The sequence below is a fragment of the Mixophyes fleayi genome, chromosome 3, assembly GCF_038048845.1.
Source record: "Mixophyes fleayi isolate aMixFle1 chromosome 3, aMixFle1.hap1, whole genome shotgun sequence".
NCBI classification, from domain to species: domain Eukaryota; kingdom Metazoa; phylum Chordata; class Amphibia; order Anura; family Limnodynastidae; genus Mixophyes; species Mixophyes fleayi.
Window position 1 is genome coordinate 5,381,061 of NC_134404.1, and position 21,055 is coordinate 5,402,115.

Consider the following 21,055-nt stretch of genomic DNA (forward strand, 5'->3'; position numbering starts at 1 on the left):
CTGGTCTACTTGCTCATCAAAAGTTGTAAAAATTGTCATATTTAATAATTGGTAATACATCATTAAAAGTTTGATTTTTATTCGTTCATTTTGAATTAATTAGCTTCAGAAATAGTTTGGAAAACAGCTTCCTTAGATTTTCCAACTGCAGACGCCTTTACGTCAAGATTAAAAATGCTGGAAAATTTTCAACCTCTTCTGCGTTCTCCAATTTAGCTTGACTTTTTTAATTGATGAAAATTCCAGAAATTGTGGTGACAAATTGTCAAACTTTTGCCCAGTGAGACAAAAATGGATTTCTAGTCAATGGTCCACGCTGCCACCACTATTTCTCACAGTACTCTCTGTTTTTACAATGCATCTTCTATGGGTTCAGATCCATGGGATTTCAGAAGTAATATTGTATTTCAGTTCCCATCCGTGGTCTCTTAAACCTGTCTTTTGTATGCTGATTAAGGAAAGCGGAGAAATTCTGGGCACAGAAGCAGACATTATTGGTTTGTAAGCATTGGCGTAGTCTAGTTTCATTCAGAACATCCCTACTGCACCATTAAAAAGTTGTGAACCTTCCCTGGAAACCCATTGATCCACAAGTTCAAGAGTTTTTTTTTTTTTCACATGAAGGATGTGTTACATATAAAATAGGGTTGTCCCACTCGAAATTTGGAAGATGGATGTTGAAATATGGGGTCAGACCAGTTCTGTCCTAATTTTGGATACAGAAATGTTGGGAGGTATATAAATACTGTGGATTTCACCACATCCCATTTCCATAACCAAAGCACAGTTTCTCCTGGATTTTGTTGCCGAGATCAACAGAGCATTAAACAAGTGGTACTGTTGCTGCCATTCAAAAAAGCTTCAACTTCCCATACCGGGAGTCGAACCCAGGCCGCCTGGGTGAAAACCAGGAATCCTAACTGCTAGACCATATGGGACATTTCCGTTGAGTGTTTCAGCATAGCAGCAGAACAAATATATCATGCTTTGCTGTAATGTATCTTAACTCTCTGTGTATTTCATATTTAACCAGGTGGTGACATGGAGTGGGTTTGGCATGGCCTAAGATGACACTAATTTCATCATCACGCTCCAGACCACTCAGTGATTAGTGAGGTGGGCAATGTTTGATGATGTGATTTGCATCATCACGGCACGTCCCTGACCACTTGCAGATTTGTAAATGCCAATCCAGCAGGATAGGTAACAATGCAATAAATCCATGTGTGATGTCTGGAGGCCACTTTCCAAGAAGTGGAAAAGGTTCTCATTTCCATTTTAATGAGTTGCAAAGAGCTATGGAAAGTATCCCCAGTAACAGAACTCTTGTCTCTATCACCTGCCTCTGCACTGTACTTCAACAGAGCACAGAAACCATAATTGCCCTACTAGAGGCTCAGCAGCATGCAGGATGATTAACAGGCAGCAGAAATGAAAACAAGTTACAGTTTCTCTGACTATTAAAGATAAACAGCATGAGCCATGGATATTTCTGGGTATTTAATATGTCAGAAATTGCCCTCTAAAATGATATGAAAAACTTTCCTTCGAGCCGGAGTTGAACCAGCGACCTAAGGATTTCTGTACCAATTTCCTCTACAGTCCTCCGCTCTACCAGCTGAGCTATCGAAGGATTGTGCTTTAGAGGAATTCTGATGTCATGTGCACTACATCTGACTGAGTGAAAACACAAACAAAATTGAATTATCCATAAAACAGAAAAATTGCTTGTCTAGATAAAGAGATCCAGATTTTTATTTCTGGTCTACTTGCTCATCAAAAGTTGTAAAAATTGTCATATTTAATAATTGGTAATACATCATTAAAAGTTTGATTTTTTATTTGTTCATTTTGAATTAATTAGCTTCAGAAATAGTTGGGAAAACAGCTTCCTTAGATTTTCCAACTGCAGACGCCTTTACGTCAAGATTAAAAATGCTGGAAAATTTTCAACCTCTTCTGCGTTCTCCAATTTAGCTTGACTTTTTTAATTGATGAAAATTCCAGAAATTGTGGTGACAAATTGTCAAACTTTTGCCCAGTGAGACAAAAATGGATTTCTAGTCAATGGTCCACGCTGCCACCACTATTTCTCACAATACTCTCTGTTTTTACAATGCATCTTCTATGGGTTCAGATCCATGGGATTTCAGAAGTAATATTGTATTTCAGTTCCCATCCGTGGTCTCTTAAACCTGTCCTTTGTATGCTGATTAAGGAAAGCGGAGAAATTCTGGGCACAGAAGCAGACATTATTGGTTTCTAAGCATTTGCGTAGTCTAGTTTCATTCAGAACATCCCTACTGCACTATTAAAAAGTTGTGAACTCTCCCTGGAAACCCATTGATCCACAAGTTCAAGAGTTCTTTTTTTTCACATGAAGGATGTGTTACATATAAAATAGGGTTGTCCCACTCGAAATTTGGAAGATGGATGTTGAAATATGGGGTCAGACCAGTTCTGTCCTAATTTTGGATACAGAAATGTTGGGAGGTATATAAATACTGTGGATTTGACCACATCCCATTTCCATAACCAAAGCACAGTTTCTCCTGGATTTTGTTGCTGAGATCAACAGAGCATTAAACAAGTGGTACTGTTGCTGCCATTCAAAAAAGCTTCAACTTCCCATACCGGGAGTCGAACCCGGGCCGCCTGGGTGAAAACCAGGAATCCTAACCGCTAGACCATATGGGACTTTTTCATTAAGGTGTTTCAGCATAGCAGCAGAACAAATATATCATGCTTTCCTGTAATGTATCTTAACTCTCTGTGTATTTCATATTTAACCAGGTGGTGACATGGAGTGGGTTTGGCATGGCCTAAGATGACACTAATTTCATCATCACGCTCCAGACCACTCAGTGATTAGTGAGGTGGGCAATGTTTGATGATGTGATATGCATCATCACGGCACGTCCCTGACCACTTGCAGATTTGTAAATGCCAATCCAGCAGGATAGGTAACAATGCAATAAATCCATGTGTGATGTCTGGAGGCCACTTTCCAAGAAGTGGAAAAGGTTCTCATTTCCATTTTAATGAGTTGCAAAGAGCTATGGAAAGTATCCCCAGTAACAGAACTCGTGTCTCTATCACCTGCCTCTGCACTGTACTTCAACAGAGCACAGAAACCATAATTGCCCTATTAGAGGCTCAGCAGCATGCAGGATGATTAACAGGCAGCAGAAATGAAAACAAGTTACAGTTTCTCTGACTATTAAAAATAAACAGCATGAGCCATGCATATTTCTGGGTATTTAATATGTCAGAAATTGCCCTCTAAAATGATATGAAAAACTTTCCTTCGAGCCAGAGTTGAACCAGCGACCTAAGGATTTCTGTACCAATTTCCTCTACAGTCCTCCGCTTTACCAGCTGAGCTATCGAAGGATTGTGCTTTAGAGGACTTCTGATGTCATGTGCACTACATCTGACTGAGTGAAAACACAAACAAAATTGAATTATCCATAAAACAGAAAAATTGCTTGTCTAGATAAAGAGATCCACATTTTTATTTCTGGTCTACTTGCTCATCAAAAGTTGTAAAAATTTTCATATTTAATAATTGGTAATACATCATTAAAAGTTTGGTTTTTATTTGTTCATTTTGAATTAATTAGCTTCAGAAATAGTTGGGAAAACAGCTTCCTTAGATTTTCCAACTGAAGACGCCTTTACGTCAAGATTAAAAATGCTGGAAAATTTTCACCCTCTTCTGCGTTCTCCAATTTAGCTTGACTTTTTTAATTGATGAAAATTCCAGAAATTGTGGTGACAAATTGTCAAACTTTTGCCCAGTGAGACAAAAATGTGATTTCTAGTCAATGGTCCACGCTGCCACCACTATTTCTCACAGTACTCTCTGTTTTTACAATGCATCTTCTATGGGTTCAGATCCATGGGATTTCAGAAGTAATATTGTATTTCAGTTCCCATCCATGGTCTCTTAAACCTGTCCTTTGTATGCTGATTAAGGAAAGCGGAGAAATTCTGGGCACAGAAGCAGACATTATTGGTTTATAAGCATTTGCGTAGTCTAGTTTCATTCAGAACATCCCTACTGCACCATTAAAAAGTTGTGAACTCTCCCTGGAAACCCATTGATCCACAAGTTCAAGAGTTCTTTTTTTTCACATGAAGGATGTGTTACATATAAAATAGGGTTGTCCCACTCGAAATTTGGAAGATGGATGTTGAAATATGGGGTCAGACCAGTTCTGTCCTAATTTTGGATACAGAAATGTTGGGAGGTATATAAATCCTGTGGATTTGACCACATCCCATTTCCATAACCAAAGCACAGTTTCTCCTGGATTTTGTTGCTGAGATCAACAGAGCATTAAACAAGTGGTACTGTTGCTGCCATTCAAAAAAGCTTCAACTTCCCATACCGGGAGTCGAACCCGGGCCGCCTGGGTGAAAACCAGGAATCCTAACCGCTAGACCATATGGGACTTTTTCGTTGAGTGTTTCAGCATAGCAGCAGAACAAATATATCATGCTTTGCTGTAATGTATCTTAACTCTCTGTGTATTTCATATTTAACCAGGTGGTGACATGGAGTGGGTTTGGCATGGCCTAAGATGACACTAATTTCATCATCACGCTCCAGACCACTCAGTGATTAGTGAGGTGGGCAATGTTTGATGATGTGATTTGCATAATCACGGCACGTCCCTGACCACTTGCAGATTTGTAAATGCCAATCCAGCAGGATAGGTAACAATGCAATAAATCCATGTGTGATGTCTGGAGGCCACTTTCCAAGAAGTGGAAAAGGTTCTCATTTCCATTTTAATGAGTTGCAAAGAGCTATGGAAAGTATCCCCAGTAACAGAACTCGTGTCTCTATCACCTGCCTCTGCACTGTACTTCAACAGAGCACAGAAACCATAATTGCCCTACTAGAGGCTCAGCAGCATGCAGGATGATTAACAGGCAGCAGAAATGAAAACAAGTTACAGTTTCTCTGACTATTAAAGATAAACAGCATGAGTCATGCATATTTCTGGGTATTTAATATGTCAGAAATTGCCCTCTAAAATGATATGAAAAACTTTCATTTCAGCTTGAGTTGAACCAGCAACCTAAGGATTTCTGTACCAATTTCCTCTACGTTCCTCTGCTCTACCAGCTGAGCTATCGAAGGATTGTGCTTTAGAGAGTTTCTGATGTCATGTGCACTACATCTGACTGAGAGAAAACACAAACAGAATTGAAATATCCATAAAACAGAAAAATTGCTTGTCTAGATAAAGAGATCCACATTTTTATTTCTGGTCTACTTGCTCATCAAAAGTTGTAAAAATTGTCATATTTAATAATTGGTAATACATCATTAAAAGTTTGATTTTTATTTGTTCATTTTGAATTAATTAGCTTCAGAAATAGTTGGGAAAACAGCTTCCTTAGATTTTCCAACTGCAGACGCCTTTACGTCAAGATTAAAAATGCTGGAAAATTTTCAACCTCTTCTGCTTTCTCCAATTTAGCTTGACTTTTTTAATTGATGAAAATTCCAGAAATTGTGGTGACAAATTGTCAAACTTTTGCCCAGTGAGACAAAAATGGATTTCTAGTCAATGGTCCACACTGCCACCACTATTTTTCACAGTACTCTGTTTTTATAATGCATCTTCTATGGGTTCAGATCCATGGGATTTCAGAAGTAATATTGTATTTCAGTTCCCATCCGTGGTCTCTTAAACCTGTCCTTTGTATGCTGATTAAGGAAAGCGGAGAAATTCTGGGCACAGAAGCAGACATTATTGGTTTATAAGCATTTGCGTAGTCTAGTTTCATTCAGAACATCCCTACTGCACCATTAAAAAGTTGTGAACTCTCCCTGGAAACCCATTGATCCACAAGTTCAAGAGTTCTTTTTTTTCACATGAAGGATGTGTTACATATAAAATAGGGTTGTCCCACTCGAAATTTGGAAGATGGATGTTGAAATATGGGGTCAGACCAGTTCTGTCCTAATTTTGGATACAGAAATGTTGGGAGGTATATAAATCCTGTGGATTTGACCACATCCCATTTCCATAACCAAAGCACAGTTTCTCCTGGATTTTGTTGCTGAGATCAACAGAGCATTAAACAAATGGTACTGTTGCTGCCATTCAAAAAAGCGTCAACTTCCCATACCGGGAGTCGAACCCGGGCCGCCTGGGTGAAAACCAGGAATCCTAACTGCTAGACCATATGGGACTTTTCCGTTGAGTGTTTCAGCATAGCAGCAGAACAAATATATCATGCTTTGCTGTAATGTATCTTAACTCTCTGTGTATTTCATATTTAACCAGGTGGTGACATGGAGTGGGTTTGGCATGGCCTAAGATGACACTAATTTCATCATCACGCTCCAGACCACTCAGTGATCAGTGAGGTGGGCAATGTTTGATGATGTGATTTGCATCATCACGGCACGTCCCTGACCACTTGCAGATTTGTAAATGCCAATCCAGCAGGATAGGTAACAATGCAATAAATCCATGTGTGATGTCTGGAGGCCACTTTCCAAGAAGTGGAAAAGGTTCTCATTTCCATTTTAATGAGTTGCAAAGAGCTATGGAAAGTATCCCCAGTAACAGAACTCGTGTCTCTATCACCTGCCTCTGCACTGTACTTCAACAGAGCACAGAAACTATAATTGCCCTTCTAGAGGCTCAGCAGCATGCTGGATGATTAACAGGCAGCAGAAATGAAAACAAGTTACAGTTTCTCTGACTATTAAAGATAAACAGCATGAGTCATGCATATTTCTGCGTATTTAATATGTCAGAAATTGCCCTCTAAAATGATATGAAAAACTTTCCTTCGAGCTGGAGTTGAACCAGCGACCTAAGGATTTCTGTATCAATTTCCTCTACAGTGCTCCACTCTACCAGCTGAGTTATCGAAGGATTGTGCTTTAGAGGATATCTGATGTCATGTGCACTACATCTGACTGAGTGAAAACACAAACAGAATTGAAATATCCATAAAACAGAAAAAATGCTTGTCTAGATAAAGAGATCCACATTTTTATTTCTGGTCTACTTGCTCATCAAAAGTTGTAAAAATTGTCATATTTAATAATTGATAATACATCATTAAAAGTTTGATTTTTATTTGTTCATTTTGAATTAATTAGCTTCAGAAATAGTTGGGAAAACAGCTTCCTTAGATTTTCCAACTGCAGACGCCTTTACGTCAAGATTAAAAATGCTGGAAAATGTTCAACCTCTTCTGCGTTCTCCAATTTAGCTTGACTTTTTTAATTGATGAAAATTCCAGAAATTGTGGTGACAAATTGTCAAACTTTTGCCCAGTGAGACAAAAATGGATTTCTAGTCAATGGTCCACGCTGCCACCACTATTTCTCACAGTACTCTCTGTTTTTACAATGCATCTTCTATGGGTTCAGATCCATGGGATTTCAGAAGTAATATTGTATTTCAGTTCCCATCCGTGGTGTCTTAAACCTGTCCTTTGTATGCTGATTAAGGAAAGCGGAGAAATTCTGGGCACAGAAGCAGACATTATTGGTTTGTAAGCATTGGCGTAGTCTAGTTTCATTCAGAACATCCCTACTGCACCATTAAAAAGTTGTGAACTCTCCCTGGAAGCCCATTGATCCACAAGTTCAAGAGTTCTTTTTTTTCACATGAAGGATGTGTTACATATAAAATAGGGTTGTCCCACTCGAAATTTGGAAGATGGATGTTGAAATATGGGGTCAGACCAGTTCTGTCCTAATTTTGGATACAGAAATGTTGGTAGGTATATAAATCTTGTGGATTTGACCACATCCCATTTCCATAACCAAAGCACAGTTTTTCCTGGATTTTGTTGCTGAGATCAACAGAGCATTAAACAAGTGGTACTGTTGCTGCCATTCAAAAAAGCTTCAACTTCCCATACCGGGAGTCGAACCTGGGCCGCCTGGGTGAAAACCAGGAATCCTAACCGCTAGACCATATGGGACTTTTTCGTTGAGTGTTTCAGCATCGCAGCAGAACAAATATATCATGCTTTGCTGTAATGTATCTTAACTCTCTGTGTATTTCATATTTAACCAGGTGGTGACATGGAGTGGGTTTGGCATGGCCTAAGATGACACTAATTTCATCATCACGCTCCAGACCACTCAGTGATCAGTGAGGTGGGCAATGTTTGATAATGTGATTTGCATCATCACGGCACGTCCCTGACCACTTGCAGATTTGTAAATGCCAATCCAGCAGGATAGGTAACAATGCAATAAATCCATGTGTGATGTCTGGAGGCCACTTTCCAAGAAGTGGAAAAGATTCTCATTTCCATTTTAATGAGTTGCAAAGAGCTATGGAAAGTATTCCCAGTAACAGAACTCGTGTCTCTATCACCTGCCTCTGCACTGTACTTCAACAGAGCACAGAAACCATAATTGCCCTACTAGAGGCTCAGCAGCATGCAGGATGATTAACAGCAGCAGAAATGAAAACAAGTTACAGTTTCTCTGACTATTAAAGATAAACAGCATGAGTCATGCATATTTCTGGGTATTTAATATGTCAGAAATTGCCCTCTAAAATGATATGAAAAACTTTCCTTTGAGCTGGAGTTGAACCAGCGACCTAAGGATTTCTCTACCAATTTCCTCTACAGTCCTCTGCTCTACCAGCTGAGCTATTGAAGGATTGTGCTTTAGAGGCCTTCTGATGTCATGTGCACTACATCTGACTGAGTGAAAACACAAACAGAATTGAATTATCCTTAAAACAGAAAAATTGCTTGTCTAGATAAAGACATCCACATTTTTATTTCTGGTCTACTTGCTCATCAAAAGTTGTAAAAATTGTCATGTTTAATAATTGGTAATACAGCATTAAAAGTTTGATTTTTATTTGTTCATTTTGAATTAATTAGCTTCAGAAATAGTTGGGAAAACAGCTTCCTTAGATTTTCCAACTGCAGACGCCTTTACGTCAAGATTAAAAATGCTGGAAAATTTTCAACCTCTTCTGCGTTCTCCAATTTAGCTTGACTATTTTAATTGATGAAAATTCCAGAAATTGTGGTGACAAATTGTTAAACTTTTGCCCAGTGAGACAAAAATGGATTTCTAGTCAATGGTCCACGCTGCCAACACAATTTCTCACAGTACTCTCTGTTTTTACAATGCATCTTCTATGGGTTCAGATCCATGGGATTTCAGAAGTAATATTGTATTTCAGTTCACATCCGTGGTCTCTTAAACCTGTCCTTTGTATGCTGATTAAGGAAAGCGGAGAAATTCTGGGCACAGAAGCAGACATTATTGGTTTGTAAGCATTTGCGTAGTCTAGTTTCATTCAGAACATCCCTACTGCACCATTAAAAAGTTGGGAACTCTCCCTGGAAACCCATTGATCCACAAGTTCAAGAGTCCTTTTTTTTCACATGAAGGATGTGTTACATATAAATTAGAGTTATCCCACTCGAAATTTGGAATATGGATGTTGAAATATGGGGTCAGACCAGTTCTGTCCTAATTTTGGATACAGAAATGTTGGGAGGTATATAAATCCTGTGGATTTGACCACATCCCATTTCCATAAGCAAAGCACAGTTTCTCCTGGATTTTGTTGCTGAGATCAACAGAGCAGACAATAAACAAGTGGTACTGTTGCTGCCATTCAAAAAAGCTTCAACTTCCCATATCGGGAGTCGAACGCAGGCCACCTGGGTAAAAACCAGGAATCCTACCCACTAGACCATATGGGAGTTTTCCGTTGCCTGTTTCAACATAGCAGCAGAACAAATATATCATGCTTTGCTGTAATGTATCTTAACTCTCTGTGTATTTCATATTTAACCAGGTGGTGACATGGAGTGGGTTTGGCATGGCCTATGATGACACTAATTTCATCATCACGCTCCAGACCACTTAGTGATTAGTGAGGTGGGCAATGTTTGATGATGTGATTTGCATCATCACGGCACGTCCCTGACCACTTGCAGATTTGTAAATGCCAATCCAGCAGGATAGGTAACAATGCAATAAATCCATGTGTGATGTCTGGAGGCCACTTTCCAAGTAGTGGATAAGGTTCTCATTTCCATTTTAATGAGTTGCAAAGAGCTATGGAAACTATCCCCAGTACCAGAACTCGTGTCTCTATCACCTGCCTCTGCACTGTACTTTAACAGAGCACTGAAACCATAATTGCCCTACTAGGGGCTCAGCAGCATGCAGGATGATTAACAGGCAGCAGAAATGAATACAAGTTACAGTTTCTCTGACTATTAAAGATAAACAGCATTGAGTCATGCATATTTCTGGTTAATTAATATGTCAGAAATTACCCTCTAAAATTATATGAAAAACTTTCCTTCGAGCCGGAGTTGAACCAACATCCCTACTGCACCATTAAAAAGTTGTGAACTTTCCCTGGAAACCCATTGATCCACAAGTTCAAGAGTTCTTTTTTTTCACATGAAGGATGTGATACATATAAAATAGGGTTGTCCCACTTGAAATTTGTAAGATGGATGTTGAAATATGGGGTCAGAGCAGTTCTGTCCTTATTTTGGATACAGAAATGTTGGGAGGTATATAAATCCTGTGGATTTGACCACATCCCATTTCCATAACCAAAGCACAGCTTCTCCTGGATTTTGTTGCTGAGATCAGCAGAGCGGGCATTAAACAAGTGGTACTGTTGCTGCCATTCAAAAAAGCTTCAACTTCCCATACCGGGAGTTGAAACTGGGCCGCCTAGGTGAAAACCAGGAATCTTAACCGCTAGACCATATGGGACTTTTCCATTGACTGTTTCAGCATAGCAGCAGAACAAATATAACATGCTTTGCTTTAATGTATCTTAACTCTCTGTGTATTTCATATTTAACCAGGTGGTGACATGGAGTGGGTTTGGCATGGCCTATGATGACACTAATTTCATCATCATGCTCCAGACCACTCAGTGATCAGTGAGGTGGGCAATGTTTGATGATGTGATTTGCATCATCACGGCACGTCCCTGACCACTTGCAGATTTGTAAATGCCAATCCAGCAGGATAGGTAACAATGCAATAAATCCATGTGTGATGTCTGGAGGCCACTTTCCAAGTAGTGGATAAGGTTCTCATTTCCATTTTAATGAGTTGCAAAGAGCTATGGAAACTATCCCCAGTACCAGAACTCGTGTCTCTATCACCTGCCTCTGCACTGTACTTTAACAGAGCACTGAAACCATAATTGCCCTACTAGGGGCTCAGCAGCATGCAGGATGATTAACAGGCAGCAGAAATGAATACAAGTTACAGTTTCTCTGACTATTAAAGATAAACAGCATTGAGTCATGCATATTTCTGGTTGATTAATATGTCAGAAATTACCCTCTAAAATTATATGAAAAACTTTCCTTCGAGCCGGAGTTGAACCAACATCCCTACTGCACCATTAAAAAGTTGTGAACTTTCCCTGGAAACCCATTGATCCACAAGTTCAAGAGTTCTTTTTTTTCACATGAAGGATGTGATACATATAAAATAGGGTTGTCCCACTTGAAATTTGTAAGATGGATGTTGAAATATGGGGTCAGAGCAGTTCTGTCCTTATTTTGGATACAGAAATGTTGGGAGTTATATAAATCCTGTGGATTTGACCACATCCCATTTCCATAACCAAAGCACAGTTTCTCCTGGATTTTGTTGCTGAGATCAACAGAGCGGGCATTAAACAAGTGGTACTGTTGCTGCCATTCAAAAAAGCTTCAACTTCCCATACCGGGAGTTGAAACTGGGCCGCCTGGGTGAAAACCAGGAATCCTAAGCGCTAGACCATATGGGACTTTTCCATTGACTGTTTCAGCATAGCAGCAGAACAAATATAACATGCTTTGCTGTAATGTATCTTAACTCTGTGTATTTCATATTTAACCAGGTGGTGACATGGAGTGGGTTTGGCATGGCCTATGATGACACTAATTTCATCATCATGCTCCAGACCACTCAGTGATCAGTGAGGTGGGCAATGTTTGATGATGTGATTTGCATCATCACGGCACGTCCCTGACCACTTGCAGATTTGTAAATGCCAATCCAGCAGGATAGGTAACAATGCAATAAATCCATGTGTGATGTCTGGAGGCCACTTTCCAAGAAGTGGAAAAGGTTCTCATTTCCATTTTAATGAGTTGCAAAAAGCTATGGAAAGTATCCCCAGTAACAGAACTTTTGTCTCTATCACCTGCCTCTGCGCTGTACTTCAACAGAGCACAGAAACCATAATTGCCCTACTAGAGACTCAGCAGCATGCAGGATGATTAACAGGCAGCAGAAATGAACACAAGTTACAGTTTCTCTGACTATTAAAGATAAACAGCATGAGTCATGCATATTTCTGGGTATTTAATATGTTAGAAATTGCCCTCTAAAATAATATGAAAAACTTTCCTTCAAGCCGGAGTTGAACCAGTGACCTAAGGATTTCTGTACCAATTTCCTCTACAGTCCTCCACTCTACCAGCTGAGCTATCGAAGGATTGTGCTTTAAAGGATTTCTGATGTCATGTGCACTACATCTGACTGAGTGAAAACACAAACAGAATTGAATTATCCATAAAACAGAAAAATTGCTTGTCTAGATAAAGAGATCCACATTTTTATTTCAGGTCTACTTGCTTATCAAAAGTTGTAAAAATTGTCATATTTAATAATTGGTAATACATCATTAAAAGTTTGATTTTTATTTGTTCATTTTGAATTAATTAGCTTCAGAAATAGTTGGGAAAACAGCTTCCTTAGATTTTCCAACTGCAGACGCCTTTACGTCAAGATTAAAAATGCTGGAAAATTTTCAACCTCTTCTGCGTTCTGCAATTTAGCTTGACTTTTATAATTGATGAAAATTCCAGAAATTGTGGTGACAAATTGTCAAACTTTTGCCCAGTGAGACAAAAATGGATTTCTAGTCAATGGTCCACGCTGCCACCACTATTTCTCACAGTACTCTCTGTTTTTACAATGCATCTTCTATGGGTTCAGATCCATGGGATTTCAGAAGTAATATTGTATTTCAGTTCCCATCTGTAAAAATTTCCTCTACAGTCCTCCGCTCTACCAGCTGAGCTATCGAAGGATTGTGCTTTAGAGGATTTCTGATGTCAAGTGCACTACATCTGACTGAGTGAAAACACAAACAGAATTGAATTATCCATAAAACAGAAAAATTGCTTGTCTAGATAAAGAGATCCACATTTTTATTTCTGGTCTACTTGCTCATCAAAAGTTGTAAAAATTGTCATATTTAATAATTGGTAATACATCATTAAAAGTTTGATTTTTATTTGTTCATTTTGAATTAATTAGCTTCAGAAATAGTTGGGAAAACAGCTTCCTTAGATTTTCCAACAGCAGACGCCTTTACGTCAAGATTAAAAATGCTGGAAAATTTTCAACCTCTTCTGCGTTCTCCAATTTAGCTTGACTTTTTTAATTGATGAAAATTCCAGAAATTGTGGTGACAAATTGTCAAACTTTTGCCCAGTGAGACAAAAATGGATTTCTAGTCAATGGTCCACGCTGCCACCACTATTTCTCACAGTACTCTCTGTTTTTACAATGCATCTTCTATGGGTTCAGATCCATGGGATTTCAGAAGTAATATTGTATTTCAGTTCCCATCTGTAAAAATTTCCTCTACAGTCCTCCGCTCTACCAGCTGAGCTATCGAAGGATTGTGCTTTAGAGGATTTCTGATGTCATGTGCACTACATCTGACTGAGTGAAAACACAAACAGAATTGAATTATCCATAAAACAGAAAAATTGCTTGTCTAGATAAAGAGATCCACATTTTTATTTCTGGTCTACTTGCTCATCAAAAGTTGTAAAAATTGTCATATTTAATAATTGGTAATACATCATTAAAAGTTTAATTTTTATTTGTTCATTTTGAATTAATTAGCTTCAGAAATAGTTGGGAAAACAGCTTCCTTAGATTTTCCAACTGCAGACGCCTTTACGTCAAGATTAAAAATGCTGGAAAATTTTCAACCTCTTCTGCGTTCTCCAATTTAGCTTGACTTTTTTAATTGATGAAAATTCCAGAAATTGTGGTGACAAATTGTCAAACTTTTGCCCAGTGAGACAAAAATGGATTTCTAGTCAATGGTCCACGCTGCCACCACTATTTCTCACAGTACTCTCTGTTTTTACAATGCATCTTCTATGGGTTCAGATCCATGGGATTTCAGAAGTAATATTGTATTTCAGTTCCCATCCGTGGTCTCTTAAACCTGTCCTTTGTATGCTGATTAAGGAAAGCGGAGAAATTCTGGGCACAGATGCAGACATTATTGGTTTGTAAGCATTGGCGTAGTCTAGTTTCATTCAGAACATCCCTACTGCACCATTAAAAAGTTGTGAACTCTCCCTGGAAACCCATTGATCCACAAGTTCAAGAGTTCTATTTTTTCACATGAAGGATGTGTTACATATAAAATAGGGTTGTCCCACTCGAAATTTGGAAGATGGATGTTGAAATATGGGGTCAGACCAGTTCTGTCCTAATTTTGGATACAGAAATGTTGGGAGGTATATAAATACTGTGGATTTGACCACATCCCATTTCCATAACCAAAGCACAGTTTCTCCTGGATTTTGTTGCTGAGATCAACAGAGCATTAAACAAGTGGTACTGTTGCTGCCATTCAAAAAAGCGTCAACTTCCCATACCGGGAGTCGAACCCGGGCCGCCTGGGTGAAAACCAGGAATCCTAACCGCTAGACCATATGGGACTTTTCGGTTGAGTGCTTCAGCATAGCAGCAGAACAAATATATCATGCTTTGCTGTAATGTATCTTAACTCTCTGTGTATTTCATATTTAACCAGGTGGTGACATGGAGTGGGTTTGGCATGGCCTAAAATGACACTAATTTCATCATCACGCTCCAGACCACTCAGTGATCAGTGAGGTGGGCAATGTTTGATGATGTGATTTGCATCATCACGGCACGTCCCTGACCACTTGCAGATTTGTAAATGCCAATCCAGCAGGATAGGTAACAATGCAATAAATCCATGTGTGATGTCTGGAGGCCACTTTCCAAGAAGTGGAAAAGGTTCTAATTTCCATTTTAATGAGTTGCAAAGAGCTATGGAAAGTATCCCCAGTAACAGAACTCGTGTCTCTATCACCTGCCTCTGCACTGTACTTCAACAGAGCACAAAAACCATAATTGCCCTACTAGAGGCTCAGCAGCATGCAGGATGATTAACAGGCAGCAGAAATGAAAACAAGTTACAGTTTCTCTGACTATTAAAGATAAACAGCATGAGTCATGCATATTTCTGGCTATTTAATATGTCAGAAATTGCCCTCTAAAATGATATGAAAAACTTTCCTTTGAGCCGGAGTTGAACCAGCGACCTAAGGATTTCTGTACCAATTTCCTCTACAGTCCTCCGCTCTACCAGCTGAGCTATCAAAGGATTGTGCTTTAGAGAATTTCTGATGTCATGTGCACTACATCTGACTGAGTGAAAACACAAACAGAATTGAAATATCCATAAAACAGAAAAATTGCTTGTCTAGATAAAGAGATGCACATTTTTATTTCTGGTCTACTTGCTCATCAAAAGTTGTAAAAATTGTCATATTTAATAATTGGTAATACATCATTAAAAGTTTGATTTTTATTTGTTCATTTTGAATTAATTAGCTTCAGAAATAGTTGGGAAAACAGCTTCCTTAGATTTTCCAACTGCAGACGCCTTTACGTTAAGATTAAAAATGCTGGAAAATTTTCAACCTCTTCTGCGTTCTCCAATTTAGCTTGACTTTTTTAATTGATGAAAATTCCAGAAATTGTGGTGACAAATTGTCAAACTTTTGCCCAGTGAGACAAAAATGGGTTTCTAGTCAATGGTCCACGCTGCCACCACTATTTCTCACAGTACTCTCTGTTTTTACAATGCATCTTCTATGGGTTCAGATCCATGGGATTTCAGAAGTAATATTGTATTTCAGTTCCCATCCGTGGTCTCTTAAACCCGTCCTTTGTATGCTGATTAAGGAAAGCGGAGAAATTCTGGGCACAGAAGCAGACATTATTGGTTTGTAAGCATTGGCGTAGTCTAGTTTCATTCAGAACATCCCTACTGCACCATTAAAAAGTTGTGAACTCTCCCTGGAAACCCATTGATCCACAAGTTCAAGAGTTCTTTTTTTCACATGAAGGATGTGTTACATATAAAATAGGGTTGTCCCACTCGAAATTTGGAAGATGGATGTTGAAATATGGGGTCAGACCAGTTCTGTCCTAATTTTGGATACAGAAATGTTGGGAGGTATATAAATCCTGTGGATTTGACCACATCCCATTTCCATAACCAAAGCACAGTTTCTCCTGGATTTTGTTGCTGAGATCAACAGAGCATTAAACAAGTGGTACTGTTGCTGCCATTCAAAAAAGCTTCAACTTCCCATACCGGGAGTCGAACCCGGGCCGCCTGGGTGAAAACCAGGAATCCTAACTGCTAGACCATATGGGACTTTTCTGTTGAGTGTTTCAGCATAGCAGCAGAACAAATATATCATGCTTTGCTGTAATGTATCTTAACTCTCTGTGTATTTCATATTTAACCAGGTGGTGACATGGAGTGGGTTTGGCATGGCCTAAGATGACACTAATTTCATCATCACGCTCCAGACCACTCAGTGATCAGTGAGGTGGGCAATGTTTGATGATGTGATTTGCATCATCACGGCACGTCCCTGACCACTTGCAGATTTGTAAATGCCAATCCAGCAGGATAGGTAACAATGCAATAAATCCATGTGTGATGTCTGTAGGCCACTTTCCAAGAAGTGGAAAAGGTTCTCATTTCCATTTTAATGAGTTGCAAAGAGCTATGGAAAGTATCCCCAGTAACAGAACTCGTGTCTCTATCACCTGCCTCTGCACTGTACTTCAACAGAGCACAGAAACCATAATTGCCCTACTAGAGGCTCAGCAGCATGCAGGATGATTAACAGGCAGCAGAAATGAAAACAAGTTACAGATTCTCTGACTATTAAAGATAAACAGCATGAGTCATGCATATTTCTGGGTATTTAATATGTCAGAAATTGCCCTCTAAAATGATATGAAAAACTTTCCTTCGAGCTGGAGTTGAACCAGCGACCTAAGGATTTCTGTACCAATTTCCTCTACAGTCCTCCGCTCTACCAGCTGAGCTATCGAAGGATTGTGCTTCAGAGGATTTCTGATGTCATGTGCACTACATCTGACTGAGTGAAAACATAAACAGAATTGAATTATCCATAAAACAGAAAAATTGCTTGTCTAGATAAAGAGATCCACATTTTTATTTCTGGTCTACTTGCTCATCAAAAGTTGTAAAAATTGTCATATTTAATAATTGGTAATACATCATTAAAAGTTTGATTTTTATTTGTTCATTTTGAATTAATTAGCTTCAGAAATAGTTGGGAAAACAGCTTCCTTAGATTTTCCAACTGCAGACGCCTTTACGTCAAGATTAAAAATGCTGGAAAATTTTCAACCTCTTCTGCGTTCTCCAATTTAGCTTGACTTTTTTAATTGATGAAAATTTCAGAAATTGTGGTGACAAATTGTCAAACTTTTGCCCAGTGAGACAAAAATGGATTTCTAGTCAATGGTCCACGCTGCCACCACTATTTCTCACAGTACTCTCTGTTTTTACAATGCATCTTCTATGGGTTCAGATCCATGGGATTTCAGAAGTAATATTGTATTTCAGTTCCCATCCGTGGTCTCTTAAACCTGTCCTTTGTATGCTGATTAAGGAAAGCGGAGAAATTCTGGGCACAGATGCAGACATTATTGGTTTGTAAGCATTGGCGTAGTCTAGTTTCATTCAGAACATCCCTACTGCACCATTAAAAAGTTGTGAACTCTCCCTGGAAACCCATTGATCCACAAGTTCAAGAGTTCTATTTTTTCACATGAAGGATGTGTTACATATAAAATAGGGTTGTCCCACTCGAAATTTGGAAGATGGATGTTGAAATATGGGGTCAGACCAGTTCTGTCCTAATTTTGGATACAGAAATGTTGGGAGGTATATAAATACTGTGAATTTGACCACATCCCATTTCCATAACCAAAGCACAGTTTCTCCTGGATTTTGTTGCTGAGATCAACAGAGCATTAAACAAGTGGTACTGTTGCTGCCATTCAAAAAAGCATCAACTTCCCATACCGGGAGTCGAACCCGGGCCGCCTGGGTGAAAACCAGGAATCCTAACCGCTAGACCATATGGGACTTTTCGGTTGAGTGCTTCAGCATAGCAGCAGAACAAATATATCATGCTTTGCTGTAATGTATCTTAACTCTCTGTGTATTTCATATTTAACCAGGTGGTGACATGGAGTGGGTTTGGCATGGCCTAAAATGACACTAATTTCATCATCACGCTCCAGACCACTCAGTGATCAGTGAGGTGGGCAATGTTTGATGATGTGATTTGCATCATCACGGCACGTCCCTGACCACTTGCAGATTTGTAAATGCCAATCCAGCAGGATAGGTAACAATGCAATAAATCCATGTGTGATGTCTGGAGGCCACTTTCCAAGAAGTGGAAAAGGTTCTAATTTCCATTTTAATGAGTTGCAAAGAGCTATGGAAAGTATCCCCAGTAACAGAACTCGTGTCTCTATCACCTGCCTCTGCACTGTACTTCAACAGAGCACAGAAACCATAATTGCCCTACTAGAGGCTCAGCAGCATGCAGGATGATTAACAGGCAGCAGAAATGAAAACAAGTTACAGTTTCTCTGACTATTAAAGATAAACAGCATGAGTCATGCATATTTCTGGGTATTTAATATGTCAGAAATTGCCCTCTAAAATGATATGAAAAACTTTCCTTCGAGCCGGAGTTGAACCAGCGACCTAAGGATTTCTGTACCAATTTCCTCTACAGTCCTCTGCTCTACCAGCTGAGCTATCGAAGGATTGTGCTTTAGAGAATTTCTGATGTCATGTGCACTACATCTGACTGAGTGAAAACACACACAGAATTGAAATATCCATAAAACAGAAAAATTGCTTGTCTAGATAAAGAGATGCACATTTTTATTTCTGGTCTACTTGCTCATCAAAAGTTGTAAAAATTGTCATATTTAATAATTGGTAATACATCATTAAAAGTTTGATTTTTATTTGTTCATTTTGAATTAATTAGCTTCAGAAATAGTTGGGAAAACAGCTTCCTTAGATTTTCCAACTGCAGACGCCTTTACGTTAAGATTAAAAATGCTGGAAAATTTTCAACCTCTTCTGCGTTCTCCAATTTAGCTTGACTTTTTTAATTGATGAAAATTTCAGAAATTGTGGTGACAAATTGTCAAACTTTTGCCCAGTGAGACAAAAATGGATTTCTAGTCAATGGTCCACGCTGCCACCACTATTTCTCACAGTACTCTCTGTTTTTACAATGCATCTTCTATGGGTTCAGATCCATGGGATTTCAGAAGTAATATTGTATTTCAGTTCCCATCCGTGGTGTCTTAAACCTGTCCTTTGTATGCTGATTAAGGAAAGCGGAGAAATTCTGGGCACAGAAGCAGACATTATTGGTTTATAAGCATTGGCGTAGTCTAGTTTCATTCAGAACATCCCTACTGCACCATTAAAAAGTTGTGAACTCTCCCTGGAAACCCATTGATCCACAAGTTCAAGAGTTCTTTTTTTTCACATGAAGGATGTGTTACATATAAAATAGGGTTGTCCCACTCGAAATTTGGAAGATGGATGTTGAAATATGGGTTCAGACCAGTTCTGTCCTAATTTTGGATACAGAAATGTTGGGAGGTATATAAATACTGTGGATTTCACCACATCCCATTTATATAACCAAAGCACAGTTTCTCCTGGATTTTGTTGCTGAGATCAACAGAGCATTAAACAAGTGCTACTGTTGCTGCCATTCAAAAAAGCTTCAACTTCCCATACCGGGAGTCGAACCCGGGCCGCCTGGGTGAAAACCAGGAATCCAAACTGCTAGACCATATGGGACTTTTCCGTTGAGTGTTTAAGCATAGCAGCAGAACAAATATATCATGCTTTGCTGTAATGTATCTTAACTCTCTGTGTATTTCATATTTAACCAGGTGGTGACATGGAGTGGGTTTGGCATGGTCTAAGATGACACTAATTTCATCATCACGCTCCAGACCACTCAGTGATCAGTGAGGTGGGCAATGTTTGATGATGTGATTTGCATCATCACGGCACGTCCCTGACCACTTGCAGATTTGTAAATGCCAATCCAGCAGGATAGGTAACAATGCAATAAATCCATGTGTGATGTCTGTAGGCCAATTTCCAAGAAGTGGAAAAGGTTCTCATTTCCATTTTAATGAGTTGCAAAGAGCTATGGAAAGTATCCCCAGTAACAGAACTCGTGTCTCTATCACCTGCCTCTGCACTGTACTTCAACAGAGCACAGAAACCATAATTGCCCTACTAGAGGCTCAGCAGCATGCAGGATGATTAACAGGCAGCAGAAATGAAAACAAGTTACAGTTTCTCTGACTATTAAAGATAAACAGCATGAGTCATGCATATTTCTGGGTATTTAATATGTCAGAAATTGCCCTCTAAAATGATATGAAAAACTTTCCTTCGAGCCGGAGTTAAACCAGTGACCTAAGGATTTCTGTGCCAATTTCCTCTACAGTCCTCCGCTCTACCAGCTGAGCTATCAAAGGATTGTGCTTTAGAGGATTTCTGATGTCATGTGCACTACATCTGACTGAGTGAAAACACAAACAGAATTGAATTATCCATAAAACAGAAAAATTGCTTGTCTAGATAAAGAGATCCACATTTTTATTTCTGGTCTACTTGCTCATCAAAAGTTGTAAAAATTGTCATATTTAATAATTGGTAATACATCATTAAAAGTTTGATTTTTATTTGTTCATTTTGAATTAATTAGCTTCAGAAATAGTTGGGAAAACAGCTTCCTTAGATTTTCCAACTGCAGACGCCTTTACGTCAAGATTAAAAATGCTGGAACATTTTCAACCTCTTCTGCGTTC

At 38.9% G+C, this 21,055-nt stretch overlaps 12 non-coding genes across 12 annotated transcripts; all 12 read right to left on the bottom strand.

The window, feature by feature from the left end:
- Window positions 1-866: 866 nt before the first annotated feature.
- On the bottom strand, window positions 867-938 carry TRNAE-UUC (transfer RNA glutamic acid (anticodon UUC)). The gene has a single exon. It is a non-coding gene; the product is annotated as a tRNA-Glu (tRNA).
- A 605-nt stretch (window positions 939-1,543) lies between these two features.
- On the bottom strand, window positions 1,544-1,633 carry TRNAY-GUA (transfer RNA tyrosine (anticodon GUA)). The gene is given in 2 exon segments: window positions 1,544-1,579; window positions 1,597-1,633. It is a non-coding gene; the product is annotated as a tRNA-Tyr (tRNA).
- Window positions 1,634-2,625: 992 nt separating this feature from the next.
- Window positions 2,626-2,697, bottom strand: TRNAE-UUC (transfer RNA glutamic acid (anticodon UUC)). The gene has a single exon. It is a non-coding gene; the product is annotated as a tRNA-Glu (tRNA).
- Window positions 2,698-4,385: 1,688 nt separating this feature from the next.
- Window positions 4,386-4,457, bottom strand: TRNAE-UUC (transfer RNA glutamic acid (anticodon UUC)). Its single transcript has one exon. It is a non-coding gene; the product is annotated as a tRNA-Glu (tRNA).
- A 1,684-nt stretch (window positions 4,458-6,141) lies between these two features.
- TRNAE-UUC (transfer RNA glutamic acid (anticodon UUC)) lies at window positions 6,142-6,213 on the bottom strand. The gene has a single exon. It is a non-coding gene; the product is annotated as a tRNA-Glu (tRNA).
- A 1,686-nt stretch (window positions 6,214-7,899) lies between these two features.
- Window positions 7,900-7,971, bottom strand: TRNAE-UUC (transfer RNA glutamic acid (anticodon UUC)). The gene has a single exon. It is a non-coding gene; the product is annotated as a tRNA-Glu (tRNA).
- A 6,711-nt stretch (window positions 7,972-14,682) lies between these two features.
- Window positions 14,683-14,754, bottom strand: TRNAE-UUC (transfer RNA glutamic acid (anticodon UUC)). The gene has a single exon. It is a non-coding gene; the product is annotated as a tRNA-Glu (tRNA).
- Window positions 14,755-15,359: 605 nt separating this feature from the next.
- Window positions 15,360-15,449, bottom strand: TRNAY-GUA (transfer RNA tyrosine (anticodon GUA)). The gene is given in 2 exon segments: window positions 15,360-15,395; window positions 15,413-15,449. It is a non-coding gene; the product is annotated as a tRNA-Tyr (tRNA).
- Window positions 15,450-16,439: 990 nt separating this feature from the next.
- TRNAE-UUC (transfer RNA glutamic acid (anticodon UUC)) lies at window positions 16,440-16,511 on the bottom strand. Its single transcript has one exon. It is a non-coding gene; the product is annotated as a tRNA-Glu (tRNA).
- A 605-nt stretch (window positions 16,512-17,116) lies between these two features.
- On the bottom strand, window positions 17,117-17,206 carry TRNAY-GUA (transfer RNA tyrosine (anticodon GUA)). Its single transcript is given in 2 exon segments — window positions 17,117-17,152; window positions 17,170-17,206. It is a non-coding gene; the product is annotated as a tRNA-Tyr (tRNA).
- Window positions 17,207-18,197: 991 nt separating this feature from the next.
- On the bottom strand, window positions 18,198-18,269 carry TRNAE-UUC (transfer RNA glutamic acid (anticodon UUC)). The gene has a single exon. It is a non-coding gene; the product is annotated as a tRNA-Glu (tRNA).
- A 605-nt stretch (window positions 18,270-18,874) lies between these two features.
- Window positions 18,875-18,964, bottom strand: TRNAY-GUA (transfer RNA tyrosine (anticodon GUA)). The gene is given in 2 exon segments: window positions 18,875-18,910; window positions 18,928-18,964. It is a non-coding gene; the product is annotated as a tRNA-Tyr (tRNA).
- Between the last annotated feature and the right edge of the window lie 2,091 nt (window positions 18,965-21,055).